This window comes from Notothenia rossii (genome assembly GCF_949606895.1).
Source record: "Notothenia rossii genome assembly, chromosome: 6".
Taxonomy (NCBI): Eukaryota; Metazoa; Chordata; class Actinopteri; order Perciformes; family Nototheniidae; genus Notothenia; species Notothenia rossii.
Genome location: NC_136909.1, coordinates 32,170,861 through 32,193,499, shown reverse-complemented (window position 1 = coordinate 32,193,499; position 22,639 = coordinate 32,170,861). Strand labels below are relative to the sequence as shown.

The 22,639-nt window shown below is 39.3% G+C and overlaps 1 protein-coding gene, 1 long non-coding RNA gene and 1 pseudogene across 3 annotated transcripts in view; 1 reads left to right on the top strand and 2 right to left on the bottom strand.

Annotated features, from left to right (window-relative positions):
- Positions 1 to 22,639, top strand: part of LOC307044809 — a 449,985-nt gene that overhangs the window by 336,973 nt on the left and 90,373 nt on the right. The gene's annotated exons all lie outside the window — the stretch shown is intronic.
- The window catches only part of adamts3 (ADAM metallopeptidase with thrombospondin type 1 motif, 3), a 201,035-nt gene that overhangs the window by 160,128 nt on the left and 18,268 nt on the right, over positions 1 to 22,639 (bottom strand). The window lies entirely within an intron of this gene.
- Positions 5,124 to 6,162, bottom strand: LOC307042844 (putative nuclease HARBI1; annotated as a pseudogene). Its single transcript has one exon. The product of its transcript is annotated as a putative nuclease HARBI1 (transcript).

Here is a 22,639-nt window from a genome sequence, read left to right as displayed (position 1 = left end):
TAGTTGACATTACAGCTCTGTAAACCAACAGCTGTTATCAAGCTGAGCAGCTCAGAGTAGATTCTTGTCACTTTAGCTAGTAAATCCCACCTTAAGTGAGCCTGAGCTGCGGTTAGCTTCAAGGTTAACCTCCTTCAATTTTTGGGTGGCATGCACTCCACCGAGCTTGGTTTTGTGAGTTAGAATATCCAAAAATCTCATACTGCAAAATCAGGGTTTCCCACACATAGACTTTGCTTGGACGGGCCGCCCAGGTATATTAACGGCCGCCAAAGTATATTTCGATTAACTAGTGGACAATGATCCCTCGCTCTACGCCTCCTGCACCTGTTCGCTCTGCTATCGCGTGAAGGGTCTGCTAACAAGCGATCAACAGAAAGGTTAATGTTGTTGCACGTCACAAAGCCAGCGCCACAGGATGTGATAACACAATAAGTGAGCTGCGGTTATCATTGACACATCTTTTTTTCCAAAAAGAAAAGTATCTCCTGAAATTGGCACAGAGCTGCCATAAGAAGCCTTTGTCAGGTGATATAAATTCATGACAGAAAAGGGTTGTACTGAATGTCATTTTTAATTTTATTTTCACAACTTCTTTTGACATTTTCCATTGAAGCTTCAAATGTCTGTCCGATCAAGTTTAAATCCTCCATGTGAATAAAGTGATTCCTAGGGTTGCATGAGTTCATATTTCATTTATTGATTTTTTTAATAAAGATAACTCAACAGAGCGTGCCTCCTTTGGGGTGCGGTTATATAAAAACATGTTGGCAGTTTTAGATACGAGTTTATCTATTTTACCTTGAAACTTTGACTTTTCACAATGATCTGGAATTATTTGAAATGTCAGATAGAACAATGCACTGGAAAATAATTCTACAAATACTTTAATAAAAGTAACAACATAAGTGTAGCCTAATCCTTATCTGGAAATGAGCAGAAATATTGGGTTTAAATGAAATGAATAGAAAAATTAAAAAACTAGAAAACAAACAAGAAAAACAGCAGTGCAGCATTTGAATATTGATTCAGGATTAGAATATCAGCATTGTAAATTAAGCTTTGAGTCAATAAAGCAATAGACAATATAAACCAAACTAAATATTGAAAAGGTGAGTGTGAGGGAAATGGTAAATTCCACACTTGCCTTGTTAGCTTAACATATTTGCAGCAGGAGTATCCTGGCTTATTGTTTGCATTTATCTTACACCTGCAGGCATTGCTCCTAGATAAGGATTATAAACTTTCTGTACATCAGCATCTGTTGTCAGGCTTTAACGCAGTTTAGCTACCCATGTACCAATTACCAGTTCCTCACATGCACCCGTATTTGGCGACAAGGTCTGAGGATTACCCTGCCTGAATTCATTCCTGGCATTACACCCATCACCACAGCTTCTTTTCCTTTACTTACTCACAGCAAATCTCCCACCTTGGTTCACTGGTAGCTAAACAAAGTCACCTATAGACTAGCATGTTTAAACCAGAGGAATATTTCAAATAAAACTGGAATTAATTCAAAATAGCATATTCACTTTTTCTCGATCAAGATCCGAAACTTCATCGAGGTGGCGTTTAAATTTCAGATCAGTTAAGATGAAGCATTTCTTTCAGAATAAAACGAGAGGCAGACCAGAGGCCAGATTGGAGCCTCTGCTCCCAGACACATCATAAATTATAGTGGAGAGCTATTAAAAGCGCAGATTCTGAGGCTGTGTAAACAAACTGACAGATGGATAATTGGATAAAAGTTGGGATTCCGTCCAGTGGCGCTGTTTAAAGCTTCATATTTTATGAACCATGTGAAAGGCTGTAAATGCCACCTTTTTGTTAACACATGGCAGAGGCGAACAGTGTGAGGAGTCCAATTTAAAGGCATGCTTGAATGTTCGTAATGACACGGCAAGCTGACATTTAAAGTGGATCAAAAGCTTTTCTGAAGAATGACACAAGAGGAGACAGTTAAGTCGATATCAAACATAAAACAGCAAGCAACACTTTGCACTTCTCTGCAACTCATGGGTTGAAAGCTGAGCTAAGTAAAGGAAATATGTAATCAATTCAGCCAATACTGTTTGATTCCAATTTTGTTTTCTATTTATCCAAGCTTTTCTATGAGTGAAAAAGTACTTAGAAAGAGAAAAGCTCAATATGTGGATATCTAGCAAAAACATGCTTACTGTGTCTTAACAAAGCAGAAATCCTTCCCCGTGTATTTGACTAAGGAGTTTCAGTAATCTGCATCGCCCCCAAAGGAAGTGCTGAGCTCTCACCACTTTGAATGATTCAAACATAAGCAATTGGATACAGCCAGCCTGAAATTAATTGTTCATCTATCCTTGAAGCACACACAGCATTACAAAAAGGCAATAAACTCAAATATACTGGGAAAAAACAAACGTCATCCTAATGCAAATGTTATCTTCTTCCATGAGCTAACACTGCTTAGAAATTCACATGAGCTCAAGGTATTAAACAGCGGTGATAATATTCCCTTCAGGTGCCCACTGTGAAACCAGAGGATTCATTGCTTTATTCTGCAATTCATGTTAGGAGATGATCCTCATGCTGTGTTTCACCATGTATTAAGAGAGTTAGCTTTAAATACAAAATGTCATGTTAAATCATCCATCGTTCAAATAAAAAACAGGTATTGAGTATGTCTCAATTGCCTTACATTTTCTCTCAAAAAATCCACATTACAGGGATCCTCTCTGTTTTTCTATCTCTCCCGACGCACTTACAGTAAGTTTGGAGAAAAGACTCCAACATCCTCACATGTCTAAGAGTCTGCAGTCACACACGTTGACCCATGAGCCTGTAATGCTCATTATACACCAAAATTGATTAAAAAAAAGTGGAGAGGAAACTGTTATTATACGCTGATCATTAACAGTGTTTGGAATAACTGGCTACAAAGGAACAGTTACTCCAAACTGCATTACAGTTATCAGATTGCATTTGTCTGTAACGCAGTAATGTAACGCATTACTGTTGCTTCAGCAGTAATTACATTACAGTCACTACACACAATATTCAACCAAGTCTCACGGCATTTCGTGTTATAGTCGACATTTAATTTAGTGATTCGTGTTCACCAACACGATTTTCCCCTTTTTTTCGTGTCACACAGAATTATTTTAAAATCAATGGATTTCTATTGGTAGTATGTTTCGTGCCTGCAGCACGTCTTTTTGTCCGTTCGGCTTTTGGAAGACCGGAAGCTTTCGGGTTCATAAAATCATATTCTTAATCAATATCAAGCCACGATTATTGTTTTTATTTTAAAGCGTATAATGTTGGACTTTTTTTGTCGTCTGTGAGGAAAATAAATGGTGCTCAGAGCCTCAGAACACTGAAATCTGTATTTTTTTTAATCTTTTTTCCTTCTAATTTGTTATTCTTTTCTAAATAACACACTGTTATTTACTCACCAATAACACACAATTATCCTTGTTTTTATTTATTTGTTTAATTCCATAATCTCGGGATTTTTTGGCGTCTGTCAGGAATTGAATTTCAAAATAAAAATAACTGGAAACAGACGTAGGTCTATAAGGGACATTTCGAGCATCATTGCGATACACAGCCACTGAACTGATTACCCAAGATCCTCAGCTATGGTTTAAGCTCGCCGATTGGATGTTTTAGCCGCAATGCATGTAGGGATATGGTGTTAATGCGATATGCTTTTAAAGTCTTCGATTATCTGTATAACGGGAGGATAGAAAAATTAATCAAATCTCATTTTTGCTCGCGCTACACTCACAACTTCATGATTGAGGAAACGGAGCAACATTTTAGAGTCACTTAGCAGAGATAAAAAGGTGCAGCAAACATCGTGGAGGACATGTTACCCGTGTCATTAATATATCCAGGGTTTGCACAGTGGAATCGCCTTCTTTCGAAACATATCGATCAAGATACACGTAACAGGCGGGCCGCAGCCATCAGAGAGGAAAACGTTTGCAAGCAACCTGGATCAGTGTTACTATGGAAACTAAGCTAAAGAAAACACGGCTGATGTTCAAACAAAGTGCAGAAAACAAGAGGTATGTGTAGTGTTGTCAAATCAACAGTGATGACCATTTTAAGGCGTATTCAGACTATTCATTAATTTCAATGAGACCGCTGTGATTTTGCATACATAGCTTGACATAGCTATATAGCTTGGCATTTTATGTAATGAGCAGAGACATAGTTTACCAGAAAGTGACTCAATGTGGCGGTTAGTGGCTAGCGGTTAGCAGCAGATGGGCAGCAAGTCCTGCTAGCATGAGGTGCCATTGACTTGATCACTATGATGCGTTCATGCTGTTTTCAGTATAAATTGTTATTGCCTACATTTGTTAATAAGTATCCTGATGTTATCAAATGTAATTTATTATGTTTTGGCGAGAAACGTATATAACTTAAATAGGCTTAGATACAGAAAGCATTCGGCACCTGCTGGCAAAAATGTTTCAGGAAACTTGGGTAATCACCAAACCCTGACTTAAGTGTGTAGAGTTTTGTATCTTATCGTTCTGCCACAGGAACAGTCAGGGAATCACCAAAGTCATTAGTGTTCATCCTCTGGGCCCAGGAGTTCAAAACTTTTAATCCCTATCTGATCAGATCAGATTTGGATTTTGGGGAGTTCAAAACCAAATAACAGGATTAGGATCACTTTGATATCCGATCAGATCAGGACATCAAATCCAAGCTTTAATCTGGATCAAATTTTCAAAATGGGTAGTTCAAACCGACAACACAGGATTGGGATCAGTTTGATCCCAAAAAACTCGATTATCCTGATCCCACCAGAGGGGTGGATTTCCAGTGGATTACCAGAGCAACATGTACTGTACAATTTATTTTAAAATATGTTTCAATTTAAATAAGATGGCAACATTTGTTAACTGAAATAATACACCATGTTTAGCCTTCATGGGAAATACATTTTATTTTTTCCATTTTTGCTCACGTTTGTGGTGGCCTATTTTGTTTTCAACCAAATGTTGATGACATGAATGTTTATGCTCATAAAAGTATCACAGCAAAGATTGTCAATCACAAATGTAATTTAGATTAAAGAAAAAATATCTTCAACAAAAAAAAAGTCCATCATCTGTCATCACCTTTCAAAAGTAATTGCGGACAATAGCATCTCGCCTTGCCCCACCACTCAGTCTCTCATTTAGAGGGAAATCCATAGGTGGGCCTAGATTATCAGCAGGTGCGAGGGGCTCTGGGGGATCATCGATGTCAGAAAGGGGGACTCTGCAATGGACAGCGATATTGTGTAGCACAATACAAGCCAGTGTTATTTGGCATGCTCCTTGGGGTTCCACTCTCAGATAGTTGAGGTATGCAAAACGCCTCTTCCGTAGTCCATTCAAGCGCTCAATGGCACACCTTGTTCTTCCATGGGCGTTGTTGTAACGCATCTGTAAGGGAGTGTTGGCCGTGGGAAAAGGTGTCATCACCAATGGTAGGAGTGGGTAGGCACTGTCGGCTAATATAACTCCATCCTGCCTGTTGGTTTGGAATTCAGTGAACAACCGGCTCTCTCTGAAGATACGTGCATCATGGACTGACCCAGGCCATCTCACAACAAAGTTGGTGATGGCAAGGTCAGCATCCCCCACAAGTTGCACATTGATGCTGTGCCTCCTTTTCCTGTTGACATATTCCCACTCCCTCTGACAAGGTGCTTGAATATGTACATGGGTGCATGTCGATCACCCCAATGGTGTTGGGCATGTCTCCCAGAAGAAAAAACTTCTGCTTCACTTTGGCAATCTGGCCATCAGTGGGAAAAGTCACAAAGTGATCCAGCAGGCGAGCCAGTGCATCAGACACAGCTGTCACCACTTCACCCACTCTTGTCCTTTGGACTCCCATAATGTCAACTATGACCTCATAGAATGTTCCACATGCGTAAAAGCGCAGGGCAATGAGGACCTGTTCCTCTACAGTCAGAGCATGACTCCGCAAGGTTCTGCACTGCAGTTATGGCCTGACCAGATCAGCAATGTAGCTGATGTCATCAAGTCCAAATCGAAAACGATTGTACAGTTCTTCTGTTGTGTACTTTTGGAGAGGTTTGGGGCGCTCGGTGTTGACCCTTTGGCGGTAACCTCTCCTTCCAGCATGGAAGATGTGAACAATCCCTGCCATGACTATGTTCTGACTGTTGTTTCAGTCAGTAGGCCTACATCAGTCTCTGAATAACAAGTAATTGAAAATACACACCTGGAATGCATGTCCAGATTGGTTAGGGCCTGTGGTTAATGATGTAATTAATAGCAAGGTCAGACCTATAAAAGTAATTGCTGACCTGACCAAACCATTGAGTTGGAAAGATGGACAAAAAGGGGCCTAATTTTACATCTGCTGAGACCCATGCACTGCTGCAGGGTGTAAGGAACAATTATGATTCCATAGTTGGTAGCTTTAACAGAGAGGTTGGAGCGACTAAAGTAAAGAGCGGAATATGGATGGAAGTTACAGACAATGTGGTGCCACAGGATCTGGACACAAGAGGACGGTGGACCAAGTGAGGTTGAGGTGGAAGAATTTGAAGCAGCAAGTTACCAAAGACCACAGCCAGGCTAAAAACCCACAGACGGGTAACAAAGCATATAAAAGGGGACAATACACAGATGTGGTACTTGATATCATCGGTGGTCAGCAGTCTCAATCTTTACATGGAATACCAAACGTTGTACTGGATGGTGAGTCGCAGGTATGTGTGATTTTATCCTTGTCCCTATAGAACTACAATTATTATTTTGTATAATTGTTATTTTCATAGTACTACAATGGCTTTATATCTTAAATAGCATCCTAGTACTACAATTTTCCAGGAGCTTGCATGCTTGTGATCATCTTATTAAGGGGTATAAAGTATATTAATAAACTTTCATTTCAGGTCATCAATGCACCTGACGTGACACACACCATTAAAGATGAGGTCTTCCTGACCCATGTGGATCCAGAAGCTGGACCTTCAGCCAGGCCTGATGACACACTGCAATAGCCAACTCTAAAGAGAAATTGCAAGCGCACCAGAAAACCAGAGCAGAGGGATGATGCCTACGAGACTCTGCTGAGCCGTGAAACGGAGAGGGCAGAGATGCAGATCCGTCTGGCCGAAGAACAAATACAGCTTTGCCGGCTTCAGCAAACTGAAACCTCACTGGGAATTCAGCTCCTCAAAGCACGCCTGGATGATCCAGCTGCCTTTGAAAGAATGTTTTATTGTTGTTACCCTTGTGGGAGTATTTTTTTAAATTACAATTTAATTATGATTTGATGTCCTTTATGTATTTACAAATATAATTAAACATTATAGATGCCTCTGCAATGTGGTCTCTTGTCTTCCTTGTATTATTTTTCATGTCCACTAGATGGCGATCGGTAGGATTAAAGCACTGATATTCAGGATCTAGTCATCTTGAAAAATCGTAATCTGGATCAGGCTGATCCTATCCTGAATTGCTTTGAACTCCAGGGACAAAATTTGGCCGACTTGTCTGATCATGGATCACAAAAAATGGGATTTCAAAATCTGATCGGATCTGATTGAGATTAAAAGTTTTGAACTCCTGTGCCCTGGAGACCATGAATCTCTGTCGTAAATCTTACAGCAATCCTAGCTACAGTTCTTAGCATCAGGCTAACATATGTAAAGCAATTTGACATTGCCCTGCCCCATTTTGCATATAACTTGCGTTCTTACTGAATCAAGAAAAACTTGGCTGCATGTATTTTAAAGGATTTTCAGTGTAAGCCTTAAGGCATTAAACATAATGATACGTCTACTACAATTATAATGGAAGCACATCCGTCAATAAGAAAAAAATAACTGGATACAAAATTATGTTATTGAGGTGCACACACACACAAATCCTCTCTGACAAGCAAGAAAATAAACTGAAACCAGTGTGTCACAGCGAATTATCAACATCGGACAACCATAGCAAGCAATGATACACTTCACACGTATTATGTTGCGGTTTTTTATGTATTATGAAATGCAAGATATTTTTAGCCCAGCCCTGCTTATATAACAATGATGTGTGCGTAGCTTATTGTGCTCTATAAACTGAGAGCTTTGGTTCCAATACTGATGCCACAGTAACCCTACCATGATTCTAATATTTAGTTTACATCAGGATGATACTGTTGCATGCAAATTATGGAAGAAGTATTCAAGCCTGCTACTGTTGGGGACATAATCTCACTTTAATGCAGGTACAAATATTAGCATTACAAAGCACTTAAAAGAAAATAACTCATATTTAGTTTGGAATTGTAATCAACGCCTTCAACATAATGTAAATTGTTTAAGCAACGGACATTGTTGTAACATTTTACCACTGCTGTACAAAGACAAGAAGACGGTATTAACCACAATACTAAAATAAATCAACAAGAAATGTAAGTCATAAATGTCCAATCTATAGGCTCCTATGCTGCTTGTAAAAAGGACCATAAAGCAGGAATATACTGTACAAGAAAGTATACAAAAATGTCTCTTAAAATACGAAATGTAAAGCAACATTACATATTTACTTCAGGCAATTGCATTTACGCCTCGAAAATCATTTAAATGGAGTCGCTATGGGGATATTATCCTGCTGAACAAAACCTGTAATTACCATAAACATTTGTTTGACACAGATCTTGTGGAAAAATGGTTTGCCATTGTTTACTATCTAGAGAGTCCAATTATACTCTACAGAGTTGCCACATTACATTTGAACATTAATAAGCCCTTTGGCCAGAGGACAATTACATGAATTGTGCACCCTGAGAAGATATAAATAATAGAGGAAACTGAAACTCTGCACACTATGCAAAGTGAATGTCTCTAATGCTCACAGAACCACCCTTGTAATGAAAATGCATATGAATGGGCGACTGCTGGATGAATATTTGAAGAAAATACCTTGGTGGTTATTTTTACCCGGGGTAACATAATGTAATTATTACGTGTAAATAAAGGAACTGTGCAGAGTGACTTTTTCAGGCGACTGATTAGCGCTGTTCTCTCCCAGAAAAAAAAGACTCACAGGAACTGAACAATTCATCTAGATTAAATATGATGAACATCCTCCCACAAGCAAGTTTTCAGGGGAACTGAAAATTAGAAAATCAAATAATGCACGAGAACAGGGAGGCTGTGGCTCAGTGGAGGGGGCTGGACTTCGAATCATGGGATAGCAAGTTCTAGTCCCACTGCGGTCAGCATGTCATTGTTTCCCTGGGCAAGACCCTTAACCCCAAATTGCTCCTGTGGGGATTGCCCACAGTACTGAATGTATGTAAGTCGCTTTGGATAAAAGCGTCTAACAAATGACATCTAATGTAATAATGTAATGTAAAAAAATTACTCCAGAAAATGCAGTTTTAAGCTTCCGATTTCACTTTAGTGTTCTGTTTTAAACTACACCTTTAAACAGTCAACAGGTTCCTGACAACAACAAACTAAACTGTAGCTGGTAACCAAGAAGTAACCATTGTATCAAGGATATGAGATTGGAATATGAAAACATAATTGTTTTAACAAAAGCCATACAATAATTTGAATAAACAATGAACAATGGTAATATGTGTGTTTGCCAACAGCCATTGCCTCTGAGCTGACCAAAGGTTGTACTACAGTTTGTGATCACTGTCAGAACCAAAACCATTTTAGAAACAACACACGGAAATTACCTTAATGTACTCAATTGAAGATATAATTGTAAACAATATATATCTAGTGTTCAAACAATGGTCACCAGATGATCAATAAAAAAAGGGAAAACTGTAGAAACGAGGGAAACAAACGTATGTGTTCTAAACATATTCAAATATATAAAAACACTAAGTGCATACAACTGGTGTTTTGCAGATACATTGGTAAATGGACTGCTCTTACAGCCCATTTCACTTTTCTACCCTTACAGATAAAGCATTGCATTCACACATTCATAATGCTGCGGGGTACCTCTTAACAAGCCTTAATGGATTATATCTCCCTGTTGGGCCACAAACGCCCCATAATGATGGGCCTAAGTATACATGGCTTTGTTTTATAGGTCACAAATGACACCACCAATGTTTGCAACAAAGTAGCTGATTGTAAGTAAGTGATTGAACCCACGAAGATAAGGTCATATTGCTACAAGGCTATACAAATCTCATGTATTGCATGTTTTACAAAGATAGTATTACAAAAAGTGTAACAAAAAAACAAGAGATTCTCTGCATGACCTCAAACCAGTCGTACTGACAGAAGATTTAATTTCATTTGCCCAATATCAGCAAGGTCAACTTCAGGTGAACTGACCAAAGCATGGATGGGATTATTTAAACAGCCGTGTAAATTCACGCATTACGTCACCCTCCTCTAAAGTCATAAAAAAATGTATAAACAGGAATCTCTTTCACAAACAAAAAACATCAGGAAAGTACATCCTCTGCTGGAAGTGATGTTTCAAGGAGGGAAAGTACCAGATAAAATACCTGGTGGATGATTATTTGGCAACAATCCTCTTTTTATGTAAAATATAAAATAAAATAGTGCAACAACTTCAAAAACCCACTTTCACATTGTGCAAGACCTTCACAAATGTCTCTCTGCCGTCTCAAGTTTGGCTCTCCAGCAGGAGGGTTTCTGATGGCACATTATTTGCCGACAAGTATTCTGGGATATAGAACATCAGAGGAGACAATGGCAGGTGTCTGACAGAGGCTCAGATAGTTGGTACCTGAACACAACCCCTCAAAAAAAGGGATCAAGAGTCCTGTGTTCCATCAGTTTAATATCCCCAACATCAGCCTTGGCCAAGCAGACAGCACTCGTCTGCCAAGAAAAACATATGGGATTCAGCTGAAGGGCTCCAGTTTTTCAAAAACAGTCTCTTTCAGTCTAAACTTCTTAAGGAGATCGGTATGAACGTGCTTTCGTTTATAAAAAAAAAAAAGAAAAAAAAAAAAAGAGTTGAGGTCCTGCAACGTTGAAAAAAGCTCTGAATTCAGCCAGGACACTGCCACCTTTCACCCTCGGTGTTGTTCAAAGGTGTGTTTGCTTTCAAAAATGTGAGCAAACCTTCGTCATCGTTACCTGCCATTTTCATCCCCAGCCTTTAAAGGAACATTAAGGGGAAAAAATACACAAGTTAATTTCTTGTGATTTGCAGGGGAGTCAAGTAGAAAACTGTTTTTGAGAATGCTTTACAATAACAAACTGAAATTTGCAGAAATAACTCAGAAGTGTACATTGAATTTGTGAAGCTATATTTGAAGTTCATCCTCAGATGTATTTAAGCAGATGTTGTTGCCTTCCAAAGTGTCTAACACAAAAAGTTCCACATTTTTAAAGTAAGAAAAAGAGAGAGTTTTAGGGCAGAGGAAGGTGAAACAGTATAAACTTTGAGAGACAATATAATAATTTATTTAAGCTCTGACTTTTCGTGCGTCCCCACAGAGCAAACATTTACTGACGGCTTAGAGGAGGCGGTGAAGCGTCCACACTTGAAAACTTTAAATAAAACCTTGCACCGGTGAAAGGCTCCCAATGTCGGTCTGTAGCGAGGGCAGAGAATGTGGGCTCCTCTTAAGTTTATATAGGTCATGATTAAAAATGTCTAAACACATAAATATCAATAAAGGCGCCCGGGCAGTACACACTGAACTGAAGCCTCGGCTGCTCGGGAGAAAACGTGGAAGAAATAGCTCGGCTTTGCATATCTTGGTGTGCCTCCCCTCCTGCACCTCAAACCATATACCCAAACAGATCTGGGGTCAGGCCTCTGCAACAAGCCTTGGCTGAGTCAACAGGGAACATTAAGAACTATTAGTGAATAAAACTCTTGTGCCTGCCTACAGTTCACTGCAAAGAGGAACTGGCTCACTTTCTTTTTCTAATCAAATAGGATATTTTCTTTGCTTTTTCTTTTTTTTTTTCTCCACGGCAGCTCCCAATATGTCAGGAGCTGTGCACGTCCAGAATGCTCTTTAACTGTCTCCAAGGCCAAAAGTGTGGACCACGTAGCTTTTAGCAAAACATAGCATTTCTTATTTGCTCTTTTTGTCACTCTCCATGAGGTTCACATTGTAAACGTTTCCTCCGGGGCAAAATCTTGCCGTAGGAGTTTAAGGTGAAGGCGTTAAAACTTCCCAGAGGGGCTGATGGCAAAGTGTCGGGTGAGTGTCCTCTTTTTTTTTTTAAAGGGCAGGATTATGCTCTGAAAATATATTTCAACGGATGCATTACCCATCAGGCCTGCAGTCTGTTTACACTCGCACACAACCACAGACACAGAAAAGTGCCTCACCCTTTTGGCTGGCAGAGCTGATTATGCAACATGACACACATTAAGAGGTGGCCAAGTTCTGCAGAGCTGCTGGCGAGGTAAAGGTTAACATCATCAGTCAGACATGCAGGAAGTCTCTGTGGTTTTCAGGTCAGCTCTGCCTCTGTCTCTCTGTATCTGTCAGTCGATCGCTCTGTCTGCCAAGGACTTCTTAAAAGAAAAAGAAAATTCTCCTTCATGCAACACAGAGCAAGAGGAGGTTTTTGTTCCAGCTGTCCTGCTTCATGGAAACAAATGAGAGAGGATGAAGCAGTATTTCATGGTTGCTTTAAGGCATTTATAGGCAGCTCACAGATTGTTTGTCCTGGTACTTTGCGGTACATCGTGCAGCAGCTGAAAGAGCGCAAAGTTCAGTACACAGAGCAGATGATCCATAATCATGATACATTCAAATAAAAGTGTCAGCTCTGAGCCACATAGATGTATGCCGTCAATTCAAAAGGATACGAGCGCTTCAATCACAATGTACCACTGATGCAACGATAAGAAGGGGGGGATGTCATTTGAATGCCCCTGATCTCAACTCTAGAGATAATTAATGCATATTTGTCCTACATAACAGCTATAGCTGCAGCTGGTCACCAACAAAATGCAGCATTCCTATTGCCATTCATTTAAAAAAAAAAAACTAAAGCATCAAATTAAACTGTTGCTTTATAGAGTGCCACAGTGATCATTTTGAAAATTATAAAAGTAGGGTAGACATGTGGAGATTAACCGACTGAACAAAACGTGATCCGTCTCTTAAATGTGTGTCAACCACAGACCTTATTTCCAGCTATTTTCCAAAATCCTATGGAGAAATTGCATTGCATTTTTGTCGAAGGAACCCATGCGCAGCTTACTTCCGGGTATTAGGACGCGTCACTGTGGCACTCTATTGCTATTTCTTAGTTTGTTTCCACACTCACAGAGCTGTGCACTAGAGAAGTATTCATTAAGGTAGGTATGAGCTTTTATATCATGATCAAACTACACTGTGCATTTTAAATAAAGTAAGAAACTGTTTATATGTATTAGAGCATCATCCTTGACATTGTGTGACAGAATCATCTTAACTCAAAGGTCCATTTAGTAGATTCTCTCATGGTTGACTCTCATGTTACTCAAAACCACAAACATCAATCTAATGATGGCGCCAAAGGAAATAAGGAACGTCTTGGGCAACATGAATGCCTTCCTAAATGTCATACCAATCAATCAGATAGTTGAAATATTTAAGTCTAGACCAAAGTGGTAGACCGCCATCTCCATCCATACAGCTCGTCTGGCTTGAACCACGACTTAAACGGAATATAATGCACATCGAAATGCGCTTTAAACTCCATCAGTGAAATGAGTTCCGCAGGGCAAGTGTCTAATATTAACATCGCAGATAGTAAATACTGTTGTCGGGCGTGGGCTCCATCCAAGCAGACATATTAAGAGTCATCTAAAACCATTATTCAGCACCATGCCTGCATCAATGTGCGGACTAAATTCAAGCTCACTGTTTGCTTAACATATTTCAATATTTTTCTCTGAAGGCTGAAAGAAACATTTAAATAAAATGCTTTAACAGACCTTTGGGCCCCAATGTTGTTAATATTATTCATCAAAGCGTGACTTGTCCCAAAAAGATGATTAATTTGTACTCCTCCAGCCTAGCTGGATCAAAAACAGACACACAGATTATGTCCTGACTCCTTGAATACAAAAATACAAAAGACATGGGAAGCTTACCCTTTCCTTTTTTGCCTTGCAGGCCTCTACAATAAAACATCTGCAGTATGTGAACCTTCAAGGAAACCTTGTGAGCACATGAGTGTACACAAGAGGAGGCCAGATTTGAGTCAAGTAAGAAGAGGAGGAGGATGGGAATGATAAAGGAGACACCACTTCTCGAGGTCAGTTACATTCCACATTGCTTTAAGAGAAGTGTTTGTAGGTTTAAACCCACGTCCAAAAATAAAGAAAAAAACCTCCTCAGCTTTGTCGCTCACTGCTGACTGTTAACGATGGACATATTGTACTCGTAAAACTACGTATTTTCACAATAAAATCCTCCATAACAGACCAGGTGTGCTTTAAAGATCAAACGCTGTCATTATATCTTGCAAACAGAAGCAACTGCTTTCATAGAACCCATATTTCAAGAACAGTGAAAAAGTTGAAAAGACAGTCCTTGTTTTTGAAGATGTTACCAGCTTGTATGTCCCACAGTAAATATCAAAGAGTGTCACAAAGAGTTTCAACCACACTAGGCAGCAGTGTTTCTCAGGGAAGGAGTCGTTTCACAAAGCAGACAGTCTGCTGCTGCTGCTGCTGCAAAATCACTGACATCAAGACTTTCAGCTACCAACGAAGCGCCATCATCCTTGCATTCCAGGCAGAGATAATTCAAAGGCATTCGAAAGAACAAGTATGCAAGCGCATCTGGCAACATCCAGAAAGTATGTTTTAATGAATATTTTAGCAAAGCCTTCAGAGCACAGCCATCTTATTAAAAACAATATTTCCCGATTTTTAGAAGAGTTGCATAAATAGGAACCTGTAATTATATAACAACAGATACAAGATTCTTTAGAACAAGTCAGAGTTTAAAAAAAGTCAGATAACAATATTTCAGATGGTGATATTGTTTAAAACAAACGCTCAAAACATAAACAACAATTTAATCATTGGATTTATTTAGTTCTTAAGGAAGATATATACAGAGAAGGGTCTGAAAAATAAACTTGTCATTATTCTCTAGCCTAGTAGATAAATTATGTAATATTACTATATATTGGCTTTTCTGTACCAGCATTATATCTGCAATTAACTTGTATCAGTGGATATATGGCTAATGTATGAGTCTAGCTCTATCAATATTCGTTGATTGTTGTCATTTAAATGAAAACACCCCTGCGGTAAGAACTGTGCAAGTTCATCACCCTGCATTTAAAATCCGCCATGATCAGACTGTTAAAGCTAACTGTCAGTCCATCAGTGTGCCATCACTGCCCCAAAGAGAGCCCTACAGACAAACAGTTGGATCGTGATCACAAGTTGAATTGTACCCAATGAGGCTCTGAAGACCAAAACATCATAGATAAAGTGAGGACAAATCACGGACAGTTTGTGTGATGACAAAAAAAGAAGCCCATTTGATTTTAAATTGAAAAAGGTTGAGTTGTAACCCGGCTCTATTTAAACAATTACAAGCACTGTCTGTGTTTTAAGAACTTCATCACAAAATAGCCATATGGTTAAAGGGTTTGAAATGTGCTTCCGACAAAGTGCCTTTGTTTCCCTTCATTAAGCATTTCTAAGTGTGAAAAAAGATAATGAATAGACACCAGCTAGTGAAATAAAAAGAAAACCTCAGTAAGACCCCTTAATACTTAACTCTGCTAATGAGATGAAAATGATTCTGGTTTTGTAACAAAACCATGAATCACTGGAGGGAACATGAGACATAAATGGGCTAATGGGTGACAGACTTAGCTTTGCAGCATATTTGAATGAGGCCTCTGCTGTGACCCTGACGGATCTGTTCTGCTCAGCACATGAGATTAGAAAAGGCAGAAAACAGAGTTCCGCGGTGATGTGTTTCATACACTTCTACCAAGAAGCCCCTCTCCCTGGTTTCTCTGAAATGCATGAATGTTGATGGCTGACTCCCACACAGGGCAGCAACCCTCACCCCCACACTCTGCTACTGCTGCTGAAGCAAAGGAGGTATATGCCTCATAAGCATTTAGCAGTCAAGCTGCCTGCCTGCTGCAGTAAAGACTTCCAGACAGCAGCCTGGCTATAATTAAGAAACAGTAAAACACACACCTAGCGAGGGCTAAGGCTACCACTTGAGATCAAAGACCACTGGCCCTCAACGACAGGCTTTTTCATCAGCAACCACTGGTTTGGCAAGCGTTTGATCTCCAGTTATGCAGCCCTACACGCTTTGCATTTAGGCTACGAAGTAACAATGTGATGAGAAAATATAATCATGTTCTGCATTAGAAACAGCCAGAGAAGCAGTAAAGTAAACAGTAAAGGTGGAGAGGAGAGTATAATATACTTTTTTAGTACTATTGCATGCTAGTTTCTTTTTGGGTTTCACAGATTTGTAACAAGAAATTCGTAAAAAAAAAGGCAGGGCAGGTTGAATAGATTTGTATCCAATTAAATATCCATAATTGGATTTATTTCCTGCTGTGAAAGAACAATGATCATCCAAACAGTAAATTAGGTCTGTGATGTCGGCAGCTCAAGTTTCCAGAAATAGTTAAGAGGAAAACGTGTGAATAGATGCAAAAATGAGCTATTGAGAGTAAGAAAAAATTGTAGTTACAATGTTCCAATATAATCCTTTGAGTTTTCAATCATGTTCATACATGAAGGGAAAAGGTGGATTTCTCTCTGATTTCACTACAGTTTTTATTCAAGTCAATCCTAAATGAGGTGTTTCCTAGGAGTAAGTGCGGGGCGCAAAAGCAACGTGCTAATCCCAGTATTCAGCTCTATCAAAGCAGCGGTGGGCATTGAGAGCTATAATCCCCAACAGATCCATTAAAAAAAAAACGACCCACACCATAAGGGAGACTTTAGTTCCAGGTTTTTTTAATGTTAAACATGATTGAAGCGACCCATTACACACATTACAGAACAGCTTTCGGTTTATGTTAACTAGACAAAATGTTGTTTTTTAACTTGAATGAACAGCCCTGATTAAAGCAGTGTTTCTCCTGTAGCTCTACACTTGCCATGCCAACAAGAAGCCCAAGGTCCAAATGTATATACATCCAGGGACGCCGCCAGGGATTTTGGGCCCAATGAAAATATATCACATTGGGCCCCACCACCAGGCACAGGCCACTTTGTTTATAAATTACCTCGAGGGCCTTACCAAATGGTCTAGAGGTCCGTATACGGCCCGGGGGCTTTAATATAATAACATTAGTATTAATATCATAACCTAAATGTTGGTTATTAACATGTAGTTTACCTAATACAGACTCACTCAACGCTTCAAACTGTCCATCATCCAAATAGACTAAAATAAGTTTTTGGTTTTATATAGATCATTGGCTATGTGGGAAAATACTGTTTGAAATGTATAATTAAAATTAGATGTTAGCTTTTTGTTTTGATATATATATATATATATATATATATATATATATATAGTCTCCCTTCAAATATGTTAAGTTTCATGTCATTCAACACAATGCTGCTCACCTCCTTCAGTTGGGAGAAAAGCTGGTTCAGGTTCAGCATTATGGGGGGACAGGGCTGCTGAGCTTAGAGATGGATCTGTTGGTCCTGGCACCAGGGGGAGGGACAACTGATTTAGTATGAATAGGCGCTAAAAATGTGCCTGCATTTATTAAAGGTAAGGAGGTAAGAATGGAAAAACCAGCTCGAGTGCGCTAGAATTTGAAAGTACACAACCGAAAAAAATCTGCCCCTTCCTTCAGACTTCCTTACAGAGCCCCTCCTCCAACACACACAAACGCGCACATGGCCAATGAGGGCACGAGATAAGTTTGTGCACAGATGGAAGGCTGACAGGAAGGTAGGCCATCCAGTTATTTTAGCCGGGCCGGCTCAGATGATTGGTCGTGCTTTTTAAAGCGCCACGGCTTCCACAGATTAAATGTTGTATGTATTTATTGTCAAAGCATTTAATATATTCATTGCTATCGGGATGTTAAGAGCATTCCATGGAATATAACAAAAAGTGTTTCTGAAGTGAATTACCTACCCTACCTTTAAATGTCAGCTAAAAGAGCAGTGAAATGAAAAACCTCTGAATTTTCTGTAAAGATATTAAAAGGTAGTCTACTTAATGTCAGTTTAGTAAAAACAAAACATTAGCTAACAGAATAATTTTCCACCACTCATGGACCACACCTTTTCTTGTGAAAAACTGGGTGACATACTGTCGCCCTTTAGTCCCTCTCTCTTGTCTTTCTCTCCTTTCTCTTCTTTTCTTAGAGCCTGACTTTTTGAGTCGTTGAGACATCGTACAACACAAGTGTAGGCTAAGTACTAGCATCTCTCTTCACATGTTTTCACTGAAGTGCCGGTGCCGCACCGCGTTTGGAGGCAGGACCAAACCATTACATGTAAATAGAAGGGGGTGTACAGAGGCTTTGGATAATTAACTTTTGGAAGAAAATAAGTTAAATTAATCGTAAGTTTAGTGAGTACTTTATCAATATAACGTTCTATTAATGTTAATTATTGAGAATTGATGAAAGGTTACTTAAACATTTTTTCTTAATGTTCTAAACATTTTGGGGCCCCCGTCAGTCACGGGCCCTTAGAATCGTCCTAACTTTTCACCCCTTTACGGCGCCCCTGTATACATCTATATATTGAAATGCAAAATGTAAGCCATATATCTATTCCAGTGCACTGCTGCCAGTCAATGAATGAGCCAAGTGTCTGTGGTTAATTGAAAAGTCTTTAATACCGATCCAGTCTGAGCTTATAACAGCAGGACAGTGGTGGGTATGTTTTCTTAATTTATACGGTCTGTTTACCATAATTAGATTAGAAACAGAATTAGATCAAAACAGATTAGACCACATGCCGAAACTCATCAAGCTCCGCAACAGGTTGTTCGCTTCTCAACGTGGCGCGAGTGTCAGTGGTGGGCGGGGCGAGAGGCCACAAAGCGTAGATTTGCTTACAGACACTTTGTATTTACCTTTTTTACGTGAGCAAAACCATGTTAATCATGGCAGAATATTTGTACAAATGTTAAAACATGTCTAGAAGGACACTTTAGTATTTTACTGCAAAAAGCAAGCTTCCAGGATTAGATTTTTGCATTATTGATTGAAAAAAAAAGACATTGTTTGCAAACAGCAGCAGTCTTTTTTAAAGCAGCCTTTCAGTGGAAAATCCCCACCCTCTTTGTTTTGTTTTCTTAGATATTGGCTGGTGCTTTTTTTTGTATGCACATGTATTCGAACTTTGGGAATAGTCTTGTTGAACTGTGGTATTGATGGAATTAAGTGTTTAGAGTAAAGGCTGTTGACAAAGTACAATGAATACATTCCATATCAGCCATCCACTGCACAAAGCGGCAGACTTTTGAGGGCTGTTGGCGTCTTCAAAGTGACATCCTGCCACGACAGTATTTACAAAGCAGAACTCACATCCTGTGTGGCCCCCTCTCAGCCCCGAATCTCCTGCGAGGTTCAACTATAAATGTCTTGGAGGGACTGAATCTGCCCACCAAGTGATGAACTGCTTCCTTCTGCTGCAATCAAAGGAAATGGCTAAATCCTGCAGTGCCGAGCCGAGGATTAAAGGTCAGATTGACATTATTTTACGGGGAGAATGTATTAGGACTTCGCACAGAGGTTTTGCAGTTGTTCAGTTCAAAAGGAAGTACTTTTTTTTAATACTGTTTTAAGTTATGTTAGATCTCAGTGAATGGCTCTGACATTCAAACGCTGTGTGATAAAACACTGTACACATTACAACAGTGGGTCACCAATGGGAAACAGAATGTTTGCTAAGGCATCTCAATGAATAAATGAGAATACAACAAAAACACAGTAACAAATTGTCTCATGAGTGCCCGGGCAAACTCAAGTGCCTTTTCTCTACTTCAAAAATACTCTTCAGATAAAATAATGGACCATTCAGAAAACCCTTAAAGGGAGTTAACAGCCTAGTACGGAAAAAACAGAAACAAACTCTGAGAATAACTGTGACTGACAGAGAGACAGAACATCATCATGGCCCTTTTGCACAACTGCACATTTGTTTTGAGAACTGACCCCCACAGATTGATTCATTATTTGCAAAAGTTCTTTGTTTGATTTTGACCATCGTGATTTTGACCATCAAGCTATTGTATTTGTACATTTAAACATTGAAAGGGCTGAATAAACTTGCATTCTGACACGTTATACATTAAAGGGCCCTATTATGCTCATCTTCAGGTTCGTAATTGTATTTTGTGTTTCTACTTTCTACTGTGTGGAGGGAACTTTGGGATTTTAGCCTTTGCAGATGTACATGCACAAACACACATATATAACACACTACAGTGAAAGGGAAAACACCAAAATAACTAATAGGGCCCCTTTAATTTGATGACTAATATCAGTTAAGTTTTGTGATGATACTGTCTCAATATATTTGTATTTCTCAAAGGTAGAGCTGAGGCCACTGTGAGTCATACAGCAAGGTATGACTCAGTATATACGTAGATATACTAAATTTTAGGCCAATTAACTTTTAAATAAAACATTTCCTTTACATGTAATTGCTTCCCTACATGGTTACCTGTAAGATGTGAGCAGTTAGACGTCACAACACTATTTTCAGATAAATGAGAGGAAGTGAGAAATATCTATTATATTCCTGCATCATTATGTAAATGTTATTCAAAATAATCCAGGTTGTGAACAATACTGCTTTTCCCCTCCAGCTAAAAACATTGGGTTTTATTGTGAACTCGGAGGAGCAGACTTTTTAAAACATATTTTTCAACTTTTTAACTATTTCTCAAGACATAGCCATGAATTGAGTTGTACTTTTTTAGCATATCTTTCCTTGCGACATGATCGGAAGCAAGGAAAGGGAAGAGTCTGTTAAAAGTTTTAATCATAATTGAATGTATTACTCTTTCCAACGGATGACATCTATCTATATCCCTGCCTCACTCAAAAACGGTTTCCAAACTATTCAATTTTTTGATTTCTGGTGGGATCTAGAAGTGTTTCAGATCCAGTTTTTATATTAAGTTTTAGATTGTGGCTCCAGAAAAGTGTCAGTTTATTATTTCATGATGTAATATTGCCACCAGAGTGAATTTGAAATAATATTAGCTCCCTTTACAAATAACTTTAAAATTAGCATCATCTTTAGGAACTGAGGCTTTTAAGGCCCCATTTACACGGGAACGCAAACGAAACGCAAACAAACTGAATTTCGATATCAAAAAAGTATTCCGTCCACACAGATACGGCTAAAAACAAAAACTTGTCCCTTCACACGAGACCGCTCGAGCCGCTGGAGACACTGTAGCATGGGCGTAGGAAGTATCCTCAATGTGGGTGGGACAATTTGACGGGGGGTGTGGGCAGGTAGGTGGTGAATCTCACCTCCTCTTGGGGGGTTAAAGTTAAATGGATCTATCTAGTGCACTTTGAGAGCAAAGTTAGGGGCTAAATCTATGGATACATCTCTCAACAACACCCATGTGAAACAGTACTGTTTAAAACAGACTTACTTTTTCTTTATGGATATTTTTCTAATCACTCCCCTTTTAAACTGTATTTTTGTTTTACTGTCCTATGAGTTGGAATTATTTCCTACCTGTTAAACTCTTGTTTTTTATAATTTTCCTAGAAAAGGTGTGCCTTGGAAATACTTGTTTAAATGAGATAACTTAGACTAAAGTCAACGATCGAAACACTCAGAGTCCTTTACCTCCCTGAGCTGAAGTTATAAGATTAGTTCATGTAGTTCTCCATGTCCACTTTTTGCTGATGGTTGTTGTAGAGGAGCTGTAGATTTTGCATTAAAATCTGTAGCATAGTCAGTAGCAGTATTGGGTGTAACGCGTTACAAAAGTAACGGAGTTACAGTTATATATTACTTTTTGCAGTAACGAAGTAATGTAACGCATTACTAATGAAATGTGGGTAATATATTACCCGTTACAATGCTCAGTAACGCAGTTACAACACATTTTAACCCGAACATAAATGGTGTTTTGTTTTTTTAAATATGTACTAACGTCGCGACACATTCCGATACCAGAGACAAATTGTGCAGGTAGATTAGTAAACCTGGTGTGTTTACCCTTCGGGCTTCGCGTCGGGATCTTCGGGGCGGTTGAATGTTACGCACCCTTTATTCAAAAAAGAGAACGGAGCAAAAAATACAAACAACAAATTGTGTCAGGTGCGCGTGACCTGCTCCGCTGCGCGTGCATCCTTTCCAAAGTGCTTCCACAGCAGTGACGCACAGCTGTGGATAATATACGAAAATGGTAAAAGCAACCATCACTAAACGCCAGGAACACTGCATCTACTGCAGACAGTAGCAACAGGTCGGATGGGGACATCACGTTACCCTCCGTTGTGGACACTAGCTTACTCCCACCCGACTCGCCGCCCTCGCCCCCGGAACAGCAGTCTTCGTCGCCCGAAACTGCCCGTCTGCGGCCCGCAGTTGCCAGGATACCACGGCAAAACAGAGCCTGCCCAGGTATATCAAAACAAGTACCCGCCTGTACAGTGGGGTTAGGCGGTCATTTTGCAGCTCGTGGTACAAAAATAGAAAATGGC